At 38.8% G+C, this 26,102-nt stretch overlaps 1 protein-coding gene across 3 annotated transcripts in view; it reads left to right on the plus strand.

Annotated features, from left to right (window-relative positions):
* Window positions 1-26,102, plus strand: part of FGL1 (fibrinogen like 1) — a 54,225-nt gene that overhangs the window by 9,289 nt on the left and 18,834 nt on the right. Inside the window, exon 1 of one of the 3 annotated variants that reach the window (XM_007098974.3) lies at window positions 15,722-15,871. The exons of 1 other annotated variant lie outside the window; for it this stretch is intronic. The gene's annotated coding sequence lies outside the window, so the exon portion shown is untranslated. Of the gene's footprint in view, window positions 1-15,721; window positions 15,872-24,750; window positions 24,794-26,102 lie in introns of those variants that run through there. One more of the 3 variants, XM_007098975.3, reaches the window with a different exon arrangement.

A 26,102-nucleotide genomic window follows, 5' to 3' on the forward strand; every position in this document is an offset into this window, starting at 1 on the left:
AAGAAATGCAATTCTTAGGGGCACCTGGGTGGCTCAGTTGGTTGAGTATCCGACTTCAGCTCAGGTCATGATGTTACAGTTCATGAGTTCGAGCCCTGCATCAGGCTTTCTGCTGTCAGCGCAGAACCTGCTCTGGATCCTCTGTTCCCCTCTCTTTCTGCCCCTCCCCGACTCGTTCTCTCCACCCCCACAAATAAATAAACTTAAAAAAAATGCAGTTCTCAAGAAGAAATGAGGGGCTGGAATTCAGAGCCCAGGTGGAAGGAATAGACTAAAACAAGAGGGATCAATACTTCCAGAAGCAAATCCCCAGCAGTAGGAGTCTAGAATTGGTAGATACGTACCCCCACGGGTCAAGAGGAGGAAATTCTGACGTGCCTCTCTCAGATGCCCCATTTGTCTAAGGCTGTAGCCCACTCACAAGGCACTCCCTCCTCCCTGTTCCAATTCACTTCACTACTCCCTCACTTATGCTTCCTGGAATCACCGCTCAAATAAACTACTTGCATCCCAATCTTTGTGTCATGCTCTGCTTTTGGGGAACCCCAATTTCAATAGACGGTGAGTTAGAACATTATCCCAGGCTTCCTGATGCCAGGTCTGGGGCTTTTTTTTTCAGCCAAATCGTACTTTACCACTTTTGCTATTTTTTTTCCAAATGGAGTACATGCCATTGGCAAAATACAAGTTATTCATTTTGTTTCTAGATCTGTTTCCATATCCATCGTGCTGTATCTTCAGATGAGGAATCTAGAATAAGAACCTCCTGAATAGAGATCTGTGGAAGCAGCAGAAAGCTGTCAACATGTATCACTTGCCTTCACTTCCATTGTTTCTGAATCTGACCCTTCATTTGGGGGGATAGATAGATAATGTCCATGTCTACTCCTTCATCTACTCCTTTGTTTATGTCTAAAGTTACATTTCATCTACATATATGTTATGTAAAAATCTATATATATCTACATTTTAAAAAGTAGGTATCAGCCAGGGCGGGATAGGAAGTTGAGAGAGGAATAGGAACAAGGAGGTAATAATGTATCAGTTCTCTATTGGTTTCTGGCTGGCTAATTTAGGCAGAAGTGAATTTATTGTAATTACTGGAGAATGTGGGACTTACAGAATCAGAAGTCATCTGTACTTCAGACTTCAGAATGAACAGGAATTAAGGGAATTATGGAGGGGTGCCTGGGTGGTTCAGTCGGTTAAGCATCTGACTTTGGCTCAGGTCATGATCTTGCCATTCGTGAGTTTGAGCCCCGCATCGGGCTCTGTGCTGTCAGCTCAGACCCTGGAGCCTGCTTCAGATTCTGTGTCTCCCTCTCACTCTGCCCCTCCCTTGCTCATGCTCTATCTCTCTGTCTCTCAAAAATAAACATTTAAAAATTAAAAAAAAAAAAAAAGTTAACCATGGAAAGCCAAGCAAGTAGCAGAAAGCAAGGAGCAGAGCAACCATGTCATAACCTGAAGGGTCTGGCCAGTATACTGCTTCTTCTGCTCTTTCTGGTATGAATGACCTTCCTTGTGTCTTTTCTTAAAGATGCAGATTCTCTGAAGAGAGCACAGAACTTGCTCATCTAACTTCCCACCAGTGCCCCTGATGGGGTGAGAAAAGACTTAGACCCTTCAGCTCCTGCCATGGAACTGCCAAATTATTTTCCCCAAAAGTTCTGGAGAAGCCCCAACTAGAAATAGAACTGCTATTAGAAAGGAGGATCAGGGACGCCTGGGTGGCTCAGTCGGTTAAGCGTCCGACTTCAGCTCAGGTCATGATCTCACGGCTAGTGAGTTCGAGCCCCGCGTCGGGCTCTGTGCTGACAGCTCAGAGCCTGGAGCCTGTTTCAGATTCTGTGTCTCCCTCTCTCTCTGACCCTCCCCCGTTCATGCTCTGTCTCTCTTTGTCTCAAAAGTAAATAAACGTTAAAAAAAAAATTTTTAAAAAAGAAAGGAGGATCAGAAGCCAGGAGACAAAAGAATAGCAAATGTCAACTGCAAATCTCATCAGGTAACCAGACAGGGCTGTTGGTTGGGGCTGCCTACTGACAGCAGATGACACGGGACTGGTCACTGATAAGTGAATAACCATAAGAACCTTATAATCTAGAATGAGCAAGAATCCTTGGCTACAATATGTATAATATTTAAGGGACAAACTGAAAAATACAGGAATACATTGAAATAGGCTTTAGTAGTGGAATAAAATGATGTTAAAATTACCTTAGAACAGGAAAATAGTTATTAGCATTTTGCTGTGTTTGGAACTGCAGGTCAGAGTTGCCTATATGACGAATCCTACGAGAAAATCTTTCTGCAGGCTGAGTGAGCAGCATGGGCAAAGGCACAGAAACAGAAAGTACAGCTTGTGTTTGGAAAATGGCATGTATCCAGTTTGGCTGGGGTGTGGGGAACATGAGATGGTTCAGATCTTTATGTGTGGGGGGAACTCAATTTCTTTTAGAAGCTGAACAAATCATTTTGAGACATTTACCTGCTTTGCAAACCGGTTTTTATTTCTCACTTAGCCTGCATGATTGAATAAATACTCAAAATCTGACACTGGATCTCACCAGTTGAAGTTCACGGCTCCTATTTTGGCCTCTTGTTCTCTTTTATTCTTTAGTAGTCACTCAAAATAATTACAAGGCAACTGGCGTATTTGTACACCAGTGTTCATAGCAGCATTATTAACAATAGCTAAAAGGTGGAAATAACTCAAATGTCCACTGATGGATGAACAGACGAAATGTGGCCTCTACATACAATGGAATGGTATTCATCCTAAAAAGAAAGGACATTCTGGCACATGCTACAGCTTGGATGAACCTGCAAGACGTTGTGCAAAGTAAAATTAGACGCAGAAGGGCACGTACAGGATGATTCCTCTTGTGTGAGGTACCTAGCGCAGTCAAATTCATAGAGACAGAGAGTCGAATGAGGCTGCCAGTGTCCAGGGGAGGGAGGAACGGGAGTTAATATTTAATGGGGACAGATTTTCAGTTCAGGAAGGTGAAACAATTCTAGGGATGGATGGTGGTGATGGTTGTACAACAATGTAAGTGTACTAATGCCACCGACCTATACATTGAGAAACAGTTGAAGTGGAAAAAATGGTTAAAGTGGTAAATTTTATGCTATGTATATTTTATCATGATTTGTTAAAAAGGCAATAGTCTTTCTCACTGTGTCCCCAAGAAGACACAGCAATAGGCCCTCTTTAGGGCATCTGGACTCTGCTTTTCTCCCCAAAGCCAATGAATAATTCCTGTGATTGTGCCCACAGATGTACTGCAAATGGTGACAGTACAGATCCCTGCCCTTCATGGGAAGATTTGCTGTCCCATGGCTTGGTGTTGTACTCGGGGATCCTCTCAGACACCCACCTCCTTCCGAGGTCTCTCCCCCTCCTGGGGCAGCCCACACGTAATGGTCACTCCAGTTGGGGGGCGGGGGGGAAGGCCCAACCGTTTGGGCCCAAAGCAGGATACCTCTAATGGACCGTTGTCATTCTGATGGGCCATATTACCTCCACATAGGTTCTCCCTTTCACCAGTCCTTTTCCCTTCCACTCCCTTCCACAGGGAGCGTTCACAGTCTCCTCATAAACACCCCGGGCACAAAACGCTCAGAGTCACATTCCTGGAGAACATTAACCTGAATGGGCAAATGAAGTTCCTTTGAAAACAGGAAGAGAAAAAGGTATACAAAGGAACAAGAATAATAGTGGATTTCCTGTTGGAAGCAATGTAAGTGTGGGAAAAGTGGAGGAACCAGAATGCTACATGCAACAAAACACCTTTCAGAATCTAAGGCAAAAATGTTTTCTTTTTTTTTTTTAATTTTTTTTTTAACATTTATTTATTTTTGAGACAGAGACAGCATGAACGGGGGAGAGGCAGAGAGAGAGGGAGACACAGAATCGGAAGCAGGCTTCAGGCTCTAAGCCATCAGCCCAGAGCCTGACGCAGGACTCGAACTCACGGACTGCGAGATCGTGACCTGAGCTGAAGTCGGGCGCTTAACCGACTGAGCCACCCAGGGGCCCCAAAAATGTTTTCAAATAGCACAAAAACTAACAACAACAAAAAAATCGATCAGCAGCATGTCCACACTCCAGGAAAAGTCAGTTTGAAAAAATTCATGAAACTCTATGCTAATTATTTGTGCACTTTTTCGTTTTTTATGTTTTTTTTATTTTTTATTTTTTTGCTTTGATGAATAGTTCATTAAAAGGAAAGAAAGAGTAGTTTACATTTGTTGTGCTATGAGTAAGGGTAGTTTTCTTCTCTACACAATCTTGTCCCTCAAGTCCTGGCTGGGGTGGTAACTCCCAGATGGCTGCATACTGATGATACCTCAGTATCCCTCTAATCAATCCAACTAGTTGTTTTAAAATTTTATCTAACTTTTCAAGTTTTTCTTCGTAGAGATGTCATGCTCCACAAGCTCTTTCCTCACCAATTAAAGCCAAGGTTACTGTTACATTTCTCTACTGGAATGTGAGATTCTTGTTCTGTTGAAAGTGTGAATGGGTTGAGCAGTGTTAGCAAGTGATTTTAGGAGCAGGGTGTTGTTTCCATCTATACTCACTGCTTTTCCATTCACAAATAATTGTAGATTATTAAAAATCATTTTCTTCCTTCCCTTATATAAAGCAATATCTTTTTTTTCAAAACTTTTAAATGTTTTTCTTTATTTTTGAGAGAGAGACAGAGCGAGTAGGATAGAGGCAGAAAGAGAGAGAGGGAGTCACAGAATCTGAAGCAGGCTCCAGGCTCTGAGCTGTCAACACAGAGCCTGACACGGAGCTTGAACTCACAAACTGTGAGATCATGACCTGAGCCCAAGTCGGACGCTTAACTGACTGAGCCACCCAGGCGCCCTTATAAAGCAATATCTTTATAAAACTATTAATTATCTGTGTGTATATATTGCTGCCTCACCCTCAATCAAGGAAATTGCCGTCCTGATCTTGTTTCAAGATAGAAGGAAATTAAACTTTATTGCATTTCTTCTGTGTTATTAGGCCCTACAGTAAGCACCGCATGTAAGTTACCAAGTTTGAAATCAAGTGTGAATATTTATACTTCATGCTACTACAGATATGGAATTTTGTTGTTCCATGAATAATAAATATTCCTGAGTTTCTATCGTATAGTATGTGTATGCTGGATGCTGTGGGTATAGAAATAAGAAAACAAGTCTGTAACCTCTCTTAGGAGAGAGAGTCCAGTATACAATATAGTGATGCACAATGTAAGACAAGAAAACACATAGGAAAACATGTAGTCAAGGTGGCTGGGGTTGGAAAAGGACAGGTCCCCAGGGGAGTCCTATTTCATTCAGAGAGGGTCCATAGAAATTCCTGGAATAGGCAAATAAAGGAGAGGACTGGAACATACATACACGCATTCATATAAATACACACATATATACATATATTTACTCTCAGTAATAGTAAAAGGACGCATCTAATGTGATTGATTCATTGGCGAAAATAGTCATGGGACATGAGATTTTAGGTTTGTCGGTCATCTTTATTGAATGAGACAATCTTCTACGAAACTGGGTAGATCCTCCTTTCCTTACTCCTCAAATTCCCTGATAGGGTAGTAGGAGAATGGTACACACTGGGAGCCTTCCTTATGTATAAAAGGTACCACAGTAATCATGTTTTGTGAGAATCTCTACCCCTGGATCTATCCTTTGTGGGCAAGAGAGCGAGGTGTGGCCCGGACGTGTGGGCGCCATATGTCTACGTGCACACTGAAATGTAGATGACTGGTCTAATTGGATTCTCTCTCCTAGGGATGTAGAATTTGTACAGAAAGACACAGGGGCTAAATTTCTGACTGAAACTAAAACATTTTAAGGGCTGCCTGCTACAGAATAAATTGAAGAACTCCTCTTACTGGGGTTTTTATAGCTGTCCTAATTCTGCCTTCCCTTGGCATGTTTGTGGCAGTCTGTTATTGATTCTATTACTTACCTCAGCATCCCTCTAATAAATCCAATTATTTTTTTTTTTTATTCCAGATGGCTGGATGAAGCTCATTTCTTTAGCTTGCAAACAAAAACAAATTTTTTTTAAAAAGCCAATGTAAGTGAATTACTCTGAAATTGGCCCTTAATATTTCATTATCTTTGATTGCTGCAGCTAGGGACTAAGAGTCTACTCTAAAGGTTCTAGAATTTTCCCTCAATATCTCTAAAGGGGAAGCAGGAAAAAAACACCTCAATCTTGGAGAATCACTTGAGTATATACTCTTGTGTCATGCACATGTGAGTCAAGTCCCCATCCTTTGTTTTTTGATGTAGTCCTAGTTATTGGTAAAGTAATCAAAGCATAAATGTCAACTTTTTAAGTGTAAAATTTTTCAAGTTTAATATGCCAATTTCTGGTCTCAAACATACATGCCAAAGAATAAGTTCACTGTAATGTCATGTGTGAGCTAACCAAAAAATGAATCGGAGTGTGTGTGTAATTGTGCACAATGAAATTTTCTTTTTCCTCAGCAAATGTACAGTTATTTTGAAATCAAAGCAAGGAGCTGTATCTCAGCTCCTTGTATTTAAGTGGTCTTATTTTTTCTAAGAAATAAAAAATAATAAAGGATGAATAAAAAATAAGGACAAATTTTAAATTCAAGCATACAAATACATTTTTGTCAAATGTATATTTTTAAATTCTCTGCTAGTATTCAGAAATTTTGTCGGAATAGTTAACAACCCTGGGAATTCTACTTTAAGATGTGGTCATAAAAGTATGAATCATCATGTGTTTTCCAATTAGTTGGATAATGTTTTAATAGGAGGTTATATTTAAAGAACCTAAAACCTGGAGGGGAGAAAGCACACATGGAGAGTGGATTTACATGTATGAATAAAGAGATTTATAGCAAACTTATCAAAGAAAACAGAGAAGTCATACTGTGGAGGACAATGAGGGAAGATCTTGCATTACTGCCCATCTCTTTTATGTGCAAAGGCATACTTTAAAATGTGATTTTACTTAACATGAACTTGCGATTTCTTTCTTCCCCTACGTATTTTTACACAATAGCTGAATTTCTTCTTCATGTGTTAAGTGTAAAAAATCTGTTTTCTGTTAGAATTAAACATTTATTTGGGTGCAAGTTTTTTTTAATGGCATGTGATCTTGTGGGAAAATTCTTTAATAAGAAAAATGTAATTCTTCAGAGGCATAAAATATAAGCAATTCTGAAGTTCTTTCATACATATCGAAAGCAAAACATTCCTTAGCCCGAGGTCTTTCCATTCTTTGCAGGGAAAAAAATTGAAGAAGAAAACATCTTCTGCACTTTGCTCTGTTAGGGAACCAATTTAAACTTGGTTAGATACCAGAGGGAAAAAATTTCAGATAGACAAGGATCCTCTGAAAAGAAGAATAGCGAATAAGCATTTCATTTCAACTGGTATGCAGGGGAGGATACTGTGCCATCTGAAGCTACACACTTGGGGCAACCTATCCAATTTCCACCAATACTACTTTTCACATGATTCATGTAGCAGGTGTAGGGAGTGAGCAGTCCAGATCTGAGCAAAAAATAAAACAGGATTCTGAGATTGAGTACTCTAGGAAAAACTGCATTTGGAAAATTCCTTCTCAGAGATTTGTTTTTCCTGTTTGGGATCCTGTATCAGTCAGAAAAGCAGAGCCTCTAGGACATATAAGGGATGACTTTATGCAATTGTGGGGACTGGTGAAGCAGTCTTTAAACACTCCCTTTTCTTCACATATGATGCTGGAGCTCAAAGTATGCAGGGCAAGTAAGTGAGAAGGCTAGATGGCTGGCTGTAAGGGAAGCAGGAGGGTGGACTGAAATCTGTATCAGTTCTTGTTACCTCTGACCTTGGTGATGTGGGCCTGAACCCTTTATCATGAGCTGAATCCATGATCCAGGGCAAGGCAGAGCAGTTGTAGGCCTGACCAAAATCTTAGGCCAACAGGATGAGCCAACAGATAGACAACAGCACATGAAAGCCACAAAGATGGCTGCCTTGTTCCTGACCTCCAAATCTACCATAAGAATCTCAAGTGTGGTTGACCTTTGGGAAACAAGGGAAAGGGAATTCTGGGAAATGTAGTTTAGCCTAGCCAAGCAGACACATTACAACGCCCCCACTTTTTCTTGGTTGCTTTTCTTTGTCTTGCTCTTGATTGACATTTGCACTTATCTTTCTAGCTCATGTTGTCAGAGTCTTTCTCAGAAAGACCACGTAAAGGTAATTTCTTTTTTAGTTTTTGCTTGTCTGAATTGTCTTTCTTCTATCGTCACACTTCATTGCTAACTTGGCTGTGTAGAGTCCTGATTTGGAAAATATAAATTCCCTCGGAGTTTTAAGGCATTCTTTCTGTGGAGAAGCATGATAGTAATCTGAGTTTCAGTTCTTTCTTTTTCTATTTTTTTTTTAATGTTTATTTATTTTTGAGAGAGAGAAACAGAGTGTGAGCAGGGGAGGGGCAGAGAGAGAGAGGGAGACACAGAATCTGAAGCAGGCTCCAGGCTCTGAGCTGTCAGCACAGAGCACATTGTGGGGCTCAAACTCACAAACCACGAGATCATGACCTGAGCTGAAGTCAGACACTTAACCGACTGAGCCACCCAGGCACCCACTGAGTCTTGCTTCTTTTTAGGTGATTTCATTCCTTCTGGGAGCTTGCAACTTTTCACTATCACTGTTCAAAATTCCATCATGATAAGCCCGAGGAGTGGGTGGGTGTTTTTAGACTTTTTTTTTTTTTTTTTTAAAATCATTGTGCTGGGCACTGAATAGTCTCTTTCAACTTCATCTCTTTCATTACTGGGAATTATTTTTTTATTGTTTCCTTGATAATTTGCTGTCCATTTTTTGCTGTGTGCTTTTTGAAAGTTCTATTTGACGCATGCTTGACTCCCAAAATAAAACCTGATTTTCTTATCTTTTCCTACTTTTCATACCATTGTCTTTTTATTCCACTTTCTGGAAGGTTTCCTTGAATATATATTCTAATCCATCAGTTAAGTTTTTGGTTTTGGTTTTTAATTCTAACTATTTAATTTCTTTGCTATTCTTTCTGCTCTGGGCTAATTTTTTCCTTAAAAAAACAGCATTTTCTTATTGTTCCTTACTTCTCAGATAATACTAAATATAGTTTGGGGGGTTGTCATGCAAACATTCCCCACCTTAACAAAATAAAACTTTTTGTTTACCCTACTTCCTCTTTTTTTTAATGTTCACTTATTTATTTATTTTTAATTTTTTGTTAATGCGTATTTATTTTTGAGACAGAAAGACAGAGAGAGAGAGGGCAGCGAGAGAGGAAGATACAGAATCCGAAGCAGGCTCCAGGCTCTGAGCTGTTATAGCACAGAACCTGATGCGAGGCTCAAACTCATGAACCAAGAGATCATGACCTGAGCTGAAGGTGTCCGCTCAAACAACTGAGCCACCCCGGCGCCCCTACCCCACTTCCTCTTATAGCAGTAATACCGCTATTGCTCAGTCCCCCTCATACCCTTTGCACTAGCTCGTCTCTGCCTGGACTCCTTTCTCCCTCCCCCTGCCCCCAGGTATCCCCATGCCTTACTTTTAAGACTTTGCTCAAATGCCATCTCAGTGGAGCCTTCTCTGACCCACTCTATTTAAATTTTCATCTTTTTTCCCCATCCACTCATTAGCCCTCTCCCTTGACTCATTTTTCTTCATAGAATATGATAGACACCACTTTCTAACATATTGTATAATCTATTTATTTTGTTAAATGTTTACTTCCCCATCTTGGCTAGAATTTAAGCTCTATAAGGGCAAAGACTTGTCAGTTTTGTTCATTGCAGTTTCCCCAGCATCTAGAACACTGCCTGGCACATAGTGGACCCTCAATATTCGGTGTTCCTTGGTTCCTTCTTCCCCCACCATTGATCTTAATGTCTGTTTTTCATATTGCAGAAATTAATTCTTCAAATGTCTGGTGATCCTTGGTTGTCTCTATGTGAAGCACCAAAAAACTTTACTAAAAGCTAGCTTTATGTTTGTGGGTAGAGTTTGTGGACGATTGAGCTTTAATATATAATCTAGTGGTGAGCTAGCATATCTTTAGAAGGAACTACTATATTTTAGTATTATTAAATTTTTTTCTATGGGGCAATTCCATTTCTCTCAAGAAGAATTCTTGTCTCCTTCCAAGAAATATAAGGTGGTCTGACAGCAATATGGTTTGGAAAAGGTGGTTGGGCACACTCGTTCTATGCACGTTTTCATTTAATATCTCTATTTATGGCTCCTGCCTTTCAATGTTCCTGATATCCCCAAAGGAAACTTTCCAAATCAGATTTTTATAGGCATAAAAGATGGGCAAGTGGCAGATGGTAAGTAAATAAAGAGATACATGGGATGGGTAAGGGCTACTGGGTCCAAATACACCTTTTATATTATTTCACCAATCCCTCCCCTGACCCATTTTCAGTTTTTTACAGTTACCCTTGAATTTTGTGGTTCCTTTAAAACCTCTTCCGATAAGTTGTATCATTTCTGTTTACATTGCCATTGTAGGTTTATGCCTTTTTATCTTTTTGCTGTCATTTTTGAAAGGGTTTGGGGAAAGAACACAGATAAAAGTGTGTGGTCAATCCACCATATTTAATAAGGTTTTGGTAACAATGTTTTGTTAGCTAGGGGCAGGTCCATATATATCTTTGGGAGAAAACTTTTCTTTTTCTTGGTGGGTGACACTTTAATGAGCTTTTATTATACAAAGTATAGCCCATATTATATTCTGAAAGGGAAACTGTTGATGTAAAAAGCAAAATTTCTCTACATAATCCTACAAATGGTTTTCTTCACTGTGATTATAGCTGTATCACTAATGCTTATGACTTGATTGGCTGGGAAGATATAATTTTTCCCCTTCCTATGAAGCAAGAGAAGAGTTAGGGGTAGGACATAGTCAAGGATACTTCTGCACATGGGAAGGTATATAGCCCCATCAACATGGCAGCAGTTTGGGTCCATGGATAAAATGAGAGAAGACTCATGGGGTATCTCTGGAGAAGAGAATACTCATAGTTAATATACCTGTTTACATTTTCCTTCTCTGCCTTGTAATTTCCTTCCATTATCCCCAAGCTTCAGAACGGTTTTGCAAACATCACAGCCTATGAAAAGCTTGTGTTGGGGTTTCAGAAAGGGGCTTATGTCCGAGTCTAGGTTAGATTAGGGAAAGCGAAAGTAGTTTTTCCCCACAACCACTGCATCCATTTTGAAATCTCCCTGGTGGCAACAGCAGCATTTCAAGACACCACCATGGTCCCAGAACATTAGCCATTGGCCAGGAACAGAGCAACAATTTTTTTTTTTTTACATAATAATATGGGTTTTCCCTTATATAATGTTATGTGTCAATTTAAAACATCTAAAGCAAAGAGTTTTACTAAATAAAATAATAATATGGGTTTTCCAATGAGATAATTACAACAGCTTTGTCCTTGCCTGCCTAGAGCAGCAGAGGAGCTATGAAGGGGTTCCTCATTTCATAGGACTCTATATCCAAGTTGACTCATCCATTGCATACATTTACACAACCTAGTTGACTCATTCATTACATACATTTATCCATGTTGCCTAGTTATCTGTGAACTCTCTTAACTTTGATATAAAACTTTAATCCTCATTATGCTCTAGAGAGGATCCTTGTAGATAATAACAAATGATTGAAAGAGAAGAATTTCAAAGTGGGAGTGGATTTGGGGGACTAGCTGATCTAATAGCTTTATTTTACAGATGAGAAAGTTGAGGTTCAGAGAGCCACGACAGAGCCTGAATATCAATGCAGTTCTTGCAATTTTCAGTAAATTGTTTTCACTCACAGACTATATCATTCATATGTCATGGCATGGATTAATTAATTCAGGAGCTATTTACTTAGCATCTATTAATTTAAGTTTTAACTAGTTATGTAGACAATAGAAATAAGGTGATTCTCTATAATATTGGTTTAGTTTTACTAATTTTAAAATGCTTTTGGAGGCACCTGGGTGGTTTGGTCGGTTAAGTTTCCACCTTCGGCTCAGGTCATGATCTCACGGTTCATGGTTTTGAGCCCCTCTCAGCTATCTGAGCCATCAGCTCAGAGCCTGGAGCCTGCTTCGGATTCTGTGTCACCCTCTCTCTCTGCCCCTCCCCTGCTCGCACTCTATCTCAAAAATAAAGAAAACATTTAAAAATAATTAAAACATAATAATATGCTTTTGTATAGAAATTTCTCAGACCTATGCTATGTGAGAACAAGTTTTGCCTTCTTTGAGAACTCTGCCTAAGATAATATCCAAACCAACATTTTAGGAAAGAGTTTCATTACCTCCCCCTGAGAAGGCTCTGTTAGTTGCCTGAATGAAGATAGTTCTTGATGACCTCTTTGCTTGATACAATATGCTCCATTTCTAAATATTTCAGTAAAAGGCACATTTTGAGTTCAAAATGTGATCATTGTACTCAGGATTTTAAAAGTCTCATAAAGGGTGCATGTCCCTGAATTGGGAGTTAAGGTTGGAAAATATAACCATCAGAAATATAGGCTGGTTGCATATGCTAAGGAATGTAAGATCAGTTGTCTGAGTCTAGTTCATAATGGGGCTGAGAACAGACATGTTTGCTGCTAGAGGCTTGAGCTGCCTGGAGATGGGGAGAGCTGGAATTAAACCTTCCCACTGGGACTGGGTCAGATATCAGATAATGGGCACGTGTCCAATCCAGCAGACACAATCCAGGGTCCAGAGGGGTTGGGTGACAATCATGCTATAACTGATGTATGAATTGAGAGTTCTCTGAATAAGATCTTCTGAAAGGAGGAGAGAACTTGTCGGTGCTCATCCAATTCTGTCCAGGAGCCAGAGCGACCTGATCTTGGTACAACTATACCTGTTGTCCAGTGGAAATATTCTCAGGCCACAGAAGAAAAGTCTATCTAATTACTTTACTTTGAAAAACAAAAAAGCCTATCCAATGCCCTTTATTCATGTTCTTTGTGTATCCAAAATGCTTTTGACTTGCTCTCCAGAGTGATTCTGCCCACCCATGAGGAATTTTCCGTGCAAATAACTGAATACATGATCTTACTAAGCAAGTCTCTTTTTCTAAATTAATGTATTAGCTTTTCTGTTTTATATATCTCTTGAGAAACTGCTGAGCATAAGTTAGTTGCCAAGAAGCTAATCACACTTAGGGTAAATGCATAAAATCCAACTTCTAGATAAGCTCATTTACGATGTAAGCCTTAATAACCTCACTATCTTTCAGTGAAGCTGCATTAAGGATTGTGCCTTAAAGTGTGCATCCCAGTACTTCTGTTTCTGGTCTGTCTCCTCCAATGCTGAATGTAACCCACTCCTCTTAAATCATTTTCTCACACTTCTATCAGCCAACGATCTCAGGTCTCATTCTCATTTTATAGCTTTGGTACAGTTGTGCAAGGTCACCGATTTGACCTTTCCTATTGACATTTCTTCCTGCATGTTCTAGCAATGCATCTGTGTATGAAAGGAATAATGTTGCCCCTAGCAAACTCAGTGTCTGGCATGCTTTCACACAACATTATCCCCAGATTCTGTCCTTAGTATCTAATTAGCTTTTTCCAGGTTTTTCCCGAGGCAATGAATCTGGCTAAGTCTTCAGAAGACAGCAGTATCCGTCTTTAATGGTGAAGAGCACAGATTCTCAGCGCGACTGACTTTGAATCCTGGCTCTACCTTGTGCTACCTATGTTACCTTGGGCAAATTACTTAAGCCTTTGTGCCTCGGTTTCTTCATTTGTCAAATGGAGATAGTAACAATGTCTGCTCATAGGACTGTTGTGGCTGAATGAGTTATGATATATTTACCATGTCTGGCACATAAGTGAGACTCATTGTCATGGTTATTCCTGCTTCTGAAGAAGGGAGCACAAGGTTAATTAAATGCCTGGCTGGAGAGAAGGCAAAAGGAATACAAGAAGGAAAAAATAGGTTTGCATTTCAAAATACTTCTTTTACCATTGAGGTAATTATCAAATCAGCCAAATAATCCCCATACTTTTGCTTTTAACATTTAATGTCAGCAACTTGAATTCTCTACAATTATGAATGTATAACTTCCACTTCTGTGGGCATACATCACTTCATCAGGAGGGAAAACTTTTCCCTTCTTCCCCTCCATGTTCTTTGACTAGTCTGATAATTAAATTAACATAAGACAGATTAATAGGACAGGAACAAATTTTGTGCTTATGAAAGTCCCAAAGACAGAGACTCAAAAGGCAGTCAGACAGTTGAAACTCATATGCCAGGATGAGCTAAGGAGACTCTGGTAGAGGTTTGGGGCTTTACAAGGGAAGAAGAAAAAGTCACAGGAAGATGAGTAGAGCAAATGTTTGGTAAACAGATGTTTGCCAATGTCTTTCTGATAAAAGGTTATCTTTGGTAGTAACTCCTTCCTGGTACAGATTCTCTATTTAAATTCTTTTAAGCAGTAAAAGGGAAGGCAAACAGCTCTTCTAGAGTCTGCTGGGCTTGACTGTCTTCAGCTCGAAATAAGCCCCATGCCAAAGTGGCATATTTGGGGATCATGTATCCTGCTTCCCCCTCAACTTCAACCTAACTGGTTTTCTTTCCAGTGAGTCATCAGGATTAGCTTTTTCTAGATAAGCTTAAAATTTCTGAGTGAATGACAGGAAAATGTTCAAAGGACAGGTTAAACATTGGTAAAACTTGACAGTAGCAAACAACCAAGAACAGAAAGAAAACACAACTTCCGCATTTTACTGGAATCTGAGTTAATAAATAGGGATCACAGAACAAATAGCAAACAACAGCTTGAGTTACATCAGAATGAAGAAAGAAATGATGAACCTGGATTTCCAGTCTGAAACCATTACTCAACCAGGGGAGCTCACAAGTTGCCTGCTACACGTTCAAAACTCCTCTAGAGTTTAAAACAACAGGAACAACTTGTTCAGAATTTAACTGATGTTTCCAGATAAATTTCACAATTTTTCACCTCAGGGAATTTTCTTTTTTCTAATTAAGGAAATTTTTTTTAATGTTTATTTATTTTTGAGAGAGAGAGAGACACACACAGTACTAGTGGAGGAGGGGCAGAGAGAGGGAGACAGAATCCAAAGCAGGCTTCAGGCTCTGAGCTGTCAGCACAGAGCCCAATGTGGGGCTCAAACCCACAAACTTTGAGATCATGACCTGAGCTGAAGTCAGACACTTAACTGACTGAGCCACCCAGGCACCCCAAGAATTTTGCTTTTCTTAAAGATTAACAAAACTGACTATTTCATCTTGGCAATTATTAGCTTGCCACATTTTTTATAACTAAGAGAAATTGGGCTTCTCTCCATATTGTAGTTGAAATGACATTTTAATCCATACCTTTATAGGTAAAACTTTTTTATCATTAGTACTATAAAGCAAAGCTTCAACTGAACTTTGGTTTTCCTTCATCTACAGCTGAGCATTTTCAAAGTTCAAGTACAAAAATTCTGTGCATGAGCACAAAAATAAGAGCTGGAAGAAAAAAAAAAACCAGAGATGTATTTTCCTAACGATCTATTATTAGCTCTTTCATAAAAATTCTTACTAATAGGAGAAAAAAAGGAAAAGATCAGAATACTGCAATTTGTCATTGAATCTACTTTTTTAGCTTTCCTTCCAGTTAAACTGATTTCCTCATATATTTGTTCCCAGAGTAAAGCCAGAATCAACATTGTCCCTATTTCTAATCAAATAACAGAGAAGCAATTACAAAATCTGAATGCAGTTAGAGGATCCTGGGAGGCAGAGTGGCTGGATCTAGCCTGAGCTGTGTCTCTGACTCATTTTTGACTTCAGGCAAGGTATTTAACATCTCTGTATTTTTGACATAATTGTAATAATGCTAATTGACTTCATAGGTATGATATTAAGCATAACTCAAGAAACAACCGTGGGCTCTTAGGCCAGGTTAACTAGAGAGAAGCCTACCTTTGCAACTTGGAAAATAAATTTAGGATTATATCTCCTTTCCATTCCCAGCACATTTTGAATGAATTGGATGGGACTTTGATGTAAATAATAGAATTTGCAGTTTTTAATATGCAAGATGGAAAAGAAAATAGGTTATGTTACAATTTCCATTTCAGAAGTAAAATCTTCAGAAATGCTTTTATTTCTACCTTTTGGGAATCTAACTTATTTAGCTTTCTAAGGTTTTTACTGAGAGTAATTCTGAAGATAAATAACAAAGATATTGTTATGTTCCATTTTCAGAAAAAGGAAAAAAAAAATAGCCTAAAGGAGTCTCTAAGTCTGTGTTTATGGCTGAATTTTTAAGTAACTGTCTTCCATTAAGGGTGCAGTCCATTTATGAATGCTAACTTACTAACCATGCTTCCTTCAATAGCTCTTTCTTCTTTTTATTTCTTTTATCTTGTATCCTTTCATTTAAAAAAAATACATTAATATGCACTTTTGTTTCATAATTTTGTTTATAAAAGTTATGTACCAGCTGTATAACTTTTCAGTTCCAAACTTAACATTTTTGCCTTTAAATTTAATCCACTGTCAACTAACTTAAAAAAAATTTTAGTGGGGAAGAAATTGGGCTTTAGAGATTTAGAATAATTTATATCAAATAACACAGTATGTCAAAGAAGAGCCATTTGATAACTATTTTAGTTTTATAAAACTTGAAAGTTTTGAAATAGCCCAAAGCAAACACATAAAAGAAATACAAATGTACAGTGAGGAATTAAATAATCTGATACAACTTTATCTTAAGCCAGATTTGTAAAATAATAATGGTTTACTCTATGAATTATAGAGACCAGACCTCCAAAGCATTTGAAATACCTAATACCTAAGCATTTCTTCAACAATGTGGAATATGTTTACTATTACAGCGAGGGTACTGAGGAATTTTAGATGACTTGGCATATTGAATTATTCTAAATATGATCAAATTAATATAACGACTTTAAAAAATATGTTTGGGGCACCAGTCAGTTCAGCATTTGACTCTTGATTTTGGTTCAGGTCATGATCCCAGTTCGTGGGATCGAGCCCTGCATTGGGCTCTGCACTGGGCGTGGAGCCTGCTTGGGATTTTCTCTCTCTCTCTCTTGGCCTCTCCCCTGCTTGCACGTGTGTGTGCCCTCTCTTTCTCTCTCTCTCTCTCTCTCTTTCTCAAAAAAAAAAAAAAAAAACCTTTACATATTTATGACTCTGCAAATGATTACAGAAATTTCCATCATGTGGAAGGGTACTTGTTTACTTTTTAAAACTTGAACTTTATGACAAGTTTAAAAATTAAGTGATAAATAACCGTAAAGGTACAAATGAGGTTTTAAAGAAAATAGCAGCATAGCTGTTGTAATTCTGCCTGATATTTATTACCAATTGAAAAATATGAGTCAAACTAATAACTTTTTATGAGATAGGTATGATAGTAGCTTTAGCTTATTAAGATAGTCAAATTTTAAATACATCAAGCTTTAAGTTTTCAGTTACTTATTTTTTCTTGGGATTTTATAAATTCAAATATCTCTTTTTAAAACAATATAAGCTAGCACACACCCCAATGTCATATTTGCAAATCAAACAAACTTTACAAAAGCCAAAGAACATTATGAAACTTTCCTAATCACCACTAAAAGACAGGAGACAGCAGAGGGAATCTGATAGGGACGGCTAACAAATTCAACAAACAAAAAGAATTCGGTGTCTAATAAGAAACTGTAAGATTACAATAACAGACGCTGGGAAGTTCTAAAATTCTAACTTCAGCTCATAACTTTCCTTCTATTGATTCAACAAATATTTTGTTGAATACCTGAACCGAGTTGAATTGTGTCCCACCAAGGGATACGTTCAGTCCTAACTCCCATTACCTGTGAAGGTAATAGGGTCTTTGTAGATGAAAAAAGTTAGGACAAGGTCATATTGGATTAGGATGAGCCCTAATCCAATGGGATGGTGTCCTTATGTGGAGAGGGAAATTTAGATACAGGGACACACAGAGGGAAGACAGCCATGTGAAAGTGGAAGCAGAGGTGAGTGTTGCTACTACAAGTCAAGGAATGCCAAGGATTTCTGGCAACCACCAGAAGCTAGAAGAGGCAAGGAAGCACTCTTTCCTCAAGACTTTCAGAGGAAGCATGGCCATATTGACACTTTAATTTCACACCTGTACCCTCCAGAAATGTGACAGAATAAACTTCTGTTGCTTTAAGCCACCGGCTATATGATAATTTGCCCCAGCAGCCCTACGAAACTAATTCAGTACCTATCTACCCAGCACTGGGATATAGCAGAAACAAACAAGATCAAGTTCTCCATTTCATGGCACTTACATTGTAGATAGCAGTTGGGAGGGGGAGGGGACAGTCTATAAACATATGTATAATATTTCATTATATCTGAATATATAATTTCAATTTCCTTAGTGTCTAGCTGTTCCTTTCTTAATACATTAGGTTGAACTATAACAAAAATGGTATGCATTTGAATATTTTTGACCTACAACAATGGCAATTTCATATATTTCAAATTAATACACATAACACATCTCTATGAATCTGACCATTCTAGGTACTTCCCACGAGGGAACCATACAACATTTGTCCTTTTGTGTGCGGCTTATTTCACTTGTCATAAGGTGCTCAAGGTTAATACTGTGTATATTATCTCATTCTGATTACCCATTCATCTGTGGATGGACATTTGGATTGTTCACACCATCTTTTGGCTGTTGTGAATAATGCTGTTATAAACATTGTTGTACAAATAACTGTCCATATGCCTACTTTCAATTATATCTGTTTTTTACAGTGTGAACTTTTAATTTTTTTCTTAATACTAGAATTTTAAAATCACAGTTTTATCACAGTTTTACATAGTGCTAAACAATATGTTAACTGAGAGAATAAATAATAGTATTGAAGTCTAAATATAATTGCCTTTTCTATTTTGCAAAAAGATAGGTAGAAGTTGGGCAATGTAGCAGAAAACAATGGCCTTGAAGTGTTTCTGATTAAAGTAGGGAAATACTACATATATTTTATAAACAAAGACAAGCTCAAGTCTTTTATAGAGAGCTTTTCCTTCCTGATGATCTTTAGAGAACACCACTCACCATCTCAGCTTTTCTTAGGAAAGATCAGTCTTGTTTCCAGTGAAATACTATAAATAATTATTGAAATTTACTACAGACAACAGTAGACACATTGACAACCTATACTGTTTTCCAATATGATTTATGGAGAGGAGTCATTGAAAGTAATTAGATTCTTTCTCTTTGTTTTCTCCCATTTTTTTTTTCTTTCATTCTGATGGAGGAAAACAAGAAACATATTTTAGATATTGTTATATTTTATTAGGACTTAGTTGCATATAATTATGTTTAAATGAACAAAAGTATACCATGGACATGGAAATCTTTAAGAAAATAAATCTTACTGTAACAGTGTTTGATTACTATGCCTAATATGAAAGATGGATGGGAATGCAAGCTGGTGCAGCCACTCTGGAAAACAGTATGGAGGTTTCTCAAAAAACTAAAAATAGAACTACCCTACGACCTAGCAATTGCACTACTAGGCATTTATCCATGGGATACAGGTGTGCCGTTTCGAAGGGACACATGCACCCCCATGTTTATAGCAGTACTATCAACAATAGCCAAAGTATGGAAAGAGCCCAAATGTCCTTCGATGGATGAATGGATAAAGAAGATGTATATCTCATATATATATATATATATATATATATATATATATATATATATATATATATATATATGAGTATTACTCGGCAATCAAAAAGAATTAAATCTTGCCATTTGCAACTACGTGGATGGAGCTGGAGGGTATTATGCTAAGTGAAATTAGTCAGTCAGAGAAAGACAAACATCATATGACTTCACTCATATGAGGACTTTAAGAGACAAAACACATGAACATAAAGGAAGGGAAACAAAAATAATATAAAACAGGGAGGGGGACAAAACAGAAGAGACTCCTAAATATGGAGAACAAACTGAGGGTTACTGGAGGGGTTGTGGGAGGGGTGATGGGCTAAATGGGTAAGGGGCACTAAGGAATCTACTCCTGAAATCATGGATGCACTATATGCTAACTAATTTGGATATAAATTTAAAAAAATAAAAAATTAAATTAAAAACAAAAGTTGGAAATATCTTCATACCTAAACATATACGATACATCTAAAGCAAATTATTATGGGGCAGCTGGATGACTCCGTCCACTAAGTGTCCAACTTCGGCTCAGGTCATGATTTCATGGTCTGGTCCGTGAGTTTGAGCCCTGCGTTGGGCTCCGTGCTAACAGCTCAGAGCCTAGAGCCTGCTTCGGATTCTGTGTCTCCCTCTCTCCCTGCCCCTCCTCAGCTTGCACTCTGTCTCTCTCTCTCTCATTCTCAAAAATAAATAAACAGTAAGAAAAGAATTTTAATTGTTATAATTGCAGTAAGAATTTGTTCTTCTACAGACTTTTTTTTTTTTAACAAACAGACTCTTGACAGATGGACCAATGGTAATGACAGATTCTCCCAGGAACTCCTAGACAAAAGAAACATGAAACTACCCCTCGATGGGAATGAAAATGTGTTTGTTTACAACATCACCTGCCCTTGGTTAGGGTATTCATTTCTACCCAAAATTTTCCTTACGATGTAAATATCTCAGTATCTGCATGCATAGTTGAGGACACTACTATATTGTAACTAAGGCGTTTTAGTGTAGTTGGTGTTGACTTCTTAAAAAAAAAAAAATGATCGTGTTTTTCATGGCAATTGTAAAAGTTACCTAGAAAATTTTTAAAGTGTAATTCCAAGATGATTTTAATCAATTAGAAAATATTAATTGATAGCAAACCTATTCATCGTCTCAATTTGCTCATACTTCTCTTTCTTGGCAAGTCTCTTCTCACTTCTGAAACAGACGGAGGGTGTTTCTTTACAGTGGGAACAATTTTAAGTGTCATTATTAAACTTAATTTTCTGTGTATTTTAATATAAGCTAATATTTTAGATGTAATTCAATATATTTAATATAAGCTAAATATAAGAGCTTAGAGTACATAGCCCCTGGCATAAAGCAGGCACCCAATACATGCTTGAATATTAAATGGTTACTAGGCAAACAGAGTAATGTATCAATTTTTCTCAACAATATTGCTATAAATTATATTCAATTAATGTATAAAAGTATGACCTACTGAAAAAAATGCATCTACAAATGCTTATTAGAGCTTTTCTGTAGTGATATCACAGATGTTCTTGGGTTTTGTCTGACTTCTTTGTCCATTTAGCCTTGTAATTTACTCAGCACTGCACTTCTTTCTTCATTGTAAACATTGTAATGTTTACTTTGTTTACAATGTTAGATGATAGGGTTAAGTTAAAACAGGCAAGTTATACATCTTCAGGGTAAATTAATTGCCATTGTATGGATTTCTGCCCAGTGTTATCATATGGAACATTTGGTATTCAAGTGCTTCTCTTTAGACTGTTAAGTAAATACAGATATAGAAAGAAACTTAATATACGCCTCCCTTCAGAGAGAACTACTTTAAAAGAAATAAGCAAAATATTGTGTCTGTACCTTTCCTGGGTACATGAATGAGGCTTGACAACCCGTGGGCTTCTTTGGAGAATGATGAGCCGAGGACAAGGCTCTTTTGTTGGAGAATCGCCCTACATTAGCCTCTGATGATCTTTTCTGTGAGCCTGTTCATTCCTCTGGAGAGAAATCTCATGGTCTCTGGCCTGGAAAGTAGTGGGAGGAGTAGAGAGAGGGCTGCCTGGCTGCCAGGACAGATGGATCCTGGTGGTGTATGGAGAGGTGCCTCAACCTGTGGAACAAACTACTCTCCCCTGACCTCCACTGTGCCTGTGGTCATGTTACCTGGAGCCTCTCTGGTTCAACTTCAGTGAACAGTGAGTCTTGCTCAGTATGGTACTGGCACAAGAACAGCCACAGAGATCAAAGGAACAGAACCCACAACCCAGAAATTGATCCACAAACATATGGCCAACTTATCTTTGACAAAGCAGGAAAGAATATCCAATGGAATAAAGACAGTCTCTTCAGCAGATGGTGTTGGGAAAACTGGACAGTGCCATGCAGAATAATGAACCTGGACCATTTCCTTACACCATACACAAAAATCAACTCAAAATGGATGAAAGACCTAAACATAAGGCAGGAAGCCATCAAAATCATAGAGGAGAAAGCAAGCAACAACCTCTTTGACCTCGGCCACAGCAACTTTTTACTAGACATGACTTCTAAGGCAAGGGAAAGAAAAGCAAACATGAACTACTGGGACCGCATCAAAATAAAAATCTTCTGCACTGCAAAGGAAACAATCAGCAAAACTAAAAGGCAACCAACGGAATGGGAGAAGATATTTTCAAATGACATAACAGAAAAGGGGTTGGTATCCAAAATCTATAAAGAACTTCTCAAACTCAACACCCCAAAACCAAGTAATCCAGTGAAGAAATGGGCAGAAGACATGAATAGACACTTTTCCAAAGAAGACATCCAGATGGCTGACAGATGAAAAGATGCTCCACATCACTCATCATCAGGGAAATACAAATCAAAACCACCATGAGGTACCACCTCACACCTGTCAGAATGGCTAACATTAACAATTCAGGCAACAACAGATGTTGGTGAGGATGCAGAGAAAGAGGAACCTTTTGCATTGCTGGTGGGAATGCAAATTGGTGCAGCCGTTCTGGAAAACAGTATGGAGGTTCCTCAAAAAATTAAAAATAGGAGTAGCCTATGACCCAGCAATTGCACTACTAGTATTCATCCAAAGGATACAAGTGTGCTGTTTCAAAGGGGCACATGCACCCCCAATATTTATAGCAGCACGAACAACAATACCAAAGTATGGAAAGAGCCCAAATATCCATCGATGGATGAATGGATAAAGGAGATATGGTATATGTATACAATGGGGTATTACTCCACGATGAAAAAGAATGAAATCTTGCTATTTGCAACTTGGATGGAATTAGATTGTCATCACGCTAGGTGAAATAAGTCAGTCAGAGAAAGGTAAATATTATATGATTTCACTCATATGTGGAATATACGAAACACAACAGATGAACATAGAGGAAGGGAAGCAAAAATATAAAAACAGGGCGACAAACCATAAGAGACTCTTAAAATACAGAGAACAAACCAAGGGTTGCTGGTGGGGTGTTGAGTGGGGGAAAGGGCTAAATGGGTGAGAGGCATTAAGGAGGGTACTTGTGTTAAGCACTGGGTATTATATGTAGGTGATGAATCACTAAATTCTATTCAGGAAATCATTATTGCACTATATGTTAACTCACTTGGATTTAGAGTAAAACAACAACAACAAAAAGTAAGTCCTGTTGTCTGGCGGGGTGGGAGAAGCAGTATTCATGCACTGTTCAGGGTTTAGGTGAGGATGTGAATGCCAGGCCATCACCTCCACCCTGCCTTCCAAGCTGGCTGGTGCCTTCAGCCCTGCACCGGGGTGGGGCGCGGCAGGGCTGCTTAGCTTGCTATTTGTGACGGTCCCCACTGCTGCTGCTTGTTCCTCAGTTTTAGCAGCGCTGCCAGCTCCCCCTTATGCTTTGTACAACCTAAAACATGATGACATTGCACGCCAGGTGTTTTCTCTGCCCCCTTTCTCTTCGACCTTGTCAATTCATGTCTTTGCCATTTTTCTTTACTCCTTTCCTAGCGGGGTTTTGCGGGAAAGGAAATATAAATTCATGTGTTCAATCCAACCAAAACTCTCTCCTTTTTTTTTAAATTTATTTTCTTTTATTTTAGAGAGAAAGAGCACAAGTGGGGGAGAGCGGCAGACAGAGAGAAAGAGAGGATCTAAGCGGGTTCCATGCCGAGCATGGAGCCCAACATGGGGGCTCCATTCCATGACCCTGGGATCACAACTAAGCCGAAACCAAGAGTTGGACGCTCAAATGACTGAGCCACGCAGGCGCCTCAAAAATCTCTAACTTCTTCCTAACATTTACTTTCAAAAATACACTCAGCCCATTGTTTTCCCCTTGACCAGGATAAATATAGAGGAGGAAGGAGGAAGTATTGTCACTGCAAACAGACTAGTTTTACAGCAAGGAAAGCACATTTTCATCTCCAAGATTTTTCCTTCCTGGGGAAAATTTTTGTCAGAGACAACTACAAATTTACAGTGATCTCAGTAATAAGATAGATGCTGGGTATACAACCATTAGCAAGGTGGGGCTTTTGCCTTCAAAAATCTTATTCTAAGCAGTTTTTCTAACTAGACATGTGAAAAACTGACCAAATGATAATCCTATCACTTGGCACAGTGCCTGGAACACAGCAGGCATGCAAACAGTGTTTACTGAGTGGATAAGTGCTATTTTGGTCTGTAAATATAGTAGGGGGGGGTCACAGAGAGGGAAGTAATTAATTTTGTCTTGAGGGGTAGTCTGGGAAAGTTCAGAGTTTTTTTTTTTTTATTGAATTACATACAGTTTCACGTATGCTTAATTTATATTGTCCTTAATTTCCCTTTTAATAGGTATTTTCATTTCTTGAGTGAAACGTTGCCTCACTGAGGCTGCTGTGTTTATTCTTTCACAGAATGCAGCACAGAATGGAGCAGAGAGACAGCTGATAATGAATAAACATTTGCAAACACTACCATTCCCTTGGATTGCCTCTGCTTCAGGCCAGCTGCCCCCTCTCCTCCAGATTAACCTAACGTTCCTTTGGAGAAGTACGTGACTCAGGAACAAATAAATCACAGCCATGTTCAGGAGAGAGTCTGATGTTAACTGGAGAAGGCAAAGGGGGAGGGACTCCCGTTAGTCCATGCAGCCTGCTTCCCTGTGTATCGCAGGCATACGTGGATAACGAGGAAGGCTGTGTGGAGTTCAGGTTAAGGGCTTGGGCTGTCAAGGTGGAAAGCCCTCAGCTCAGTTGCTGCATATTCCATAAAGTGGCTGTGTGATCTTAGGGAAGTGACTTAACCTCTCTGAGCCATTCATTTGTATGACGGAGATAATGGTACTTGCCGTATGGAGTTATATGAGAATTGAAGAAGATGCTTATAAAATACACAGCGCATTTCTACATTCATACTAGAGCAAATGTCAGCCAGAAGTAAAATTATACAATTCAGTCTAGCGGACTATTACTCTCTGTAATGCACAAATTTCATGCTGTCTAAAAATTCACACTCTAGGGGACCCTGAGTGGCTCAGGTGGCTAAGTGTCCGTCCGACTCTTGCTTTTGGCTCTGGTGATGATCTCACAGTATGTGAGATTGAGCCCCACATCGACTCTGCACTGACAGCTCAGAGCCTGGAGCCTGCTTCGGATTCTGTGACTCCCTCTCTCTCTCTCTCTCTCTCTCTCTCTCTCTCTGCCCCTCCCCCATTCACACTCTGTCTCTATCTCTCAAATATAAATAAGCATTAAAAAATGTATAAAAATAATCTCAAGAAGTGGTAAAGTGAGTTTTCCTCTACAACTTGAAACAGAGCTGAAAGTCTATTATCTTGATAGCTTGCCTGTACATTAAGACATCAACTAAAACAATGTATATCACCTCTTTAAGTTGTATTTTTTCCCTTTCTTCTCTGAATACATACAAGCAGTCTTCCATATACAAAATAAGTGACTGTTCATTAGGCACGTATCCTATGCCAGGGTATCTAAAAATATTATGTCAAAGTTGCCCCAGTCTTGTCTGGTAGAAATTATGATTTCCATTTTACAAATCAGGAGCATTTTAGTAGGTTGCCTGGGGTTCCACAATGAGGAAGTGACTCAGCCAAAATATGGACCCAGGCCCTCATGTTTACAGAGCCTATGCCTTTTCTGCACAAGAGGCTCATTAACATTAGGACCCTCAAAGAGAGTCAGAGTCCCTTCTCTATTTCTTTCTTTTTTTCTTCTAATATTTATTTATTTTTGAGAGATAGAGCACGCGTCGGGGACGGGCAGAGAGAGGGGGAAACACAGAATCTGAAGCAGGCTCCAGGCTCTGAGCTGTCCGCACAGAGCCCCATGCAGGGCTCAAA

The sequence above is a fragment of the Panthera tigris genome, chromosome B1 (genome assembly GCF_018350195.1).
Source record: "Panthera tigris isolate Pti1 chromosome B1, P.tigris_Pti1_mat1.1, whole genome shotgun sequence".
Classification (NCBI taxonomy): Eukaryota; Metazoa; Chordata; class Mammalia; order Carnivora; family Felidae; genus Panthera; species Panthera tigris.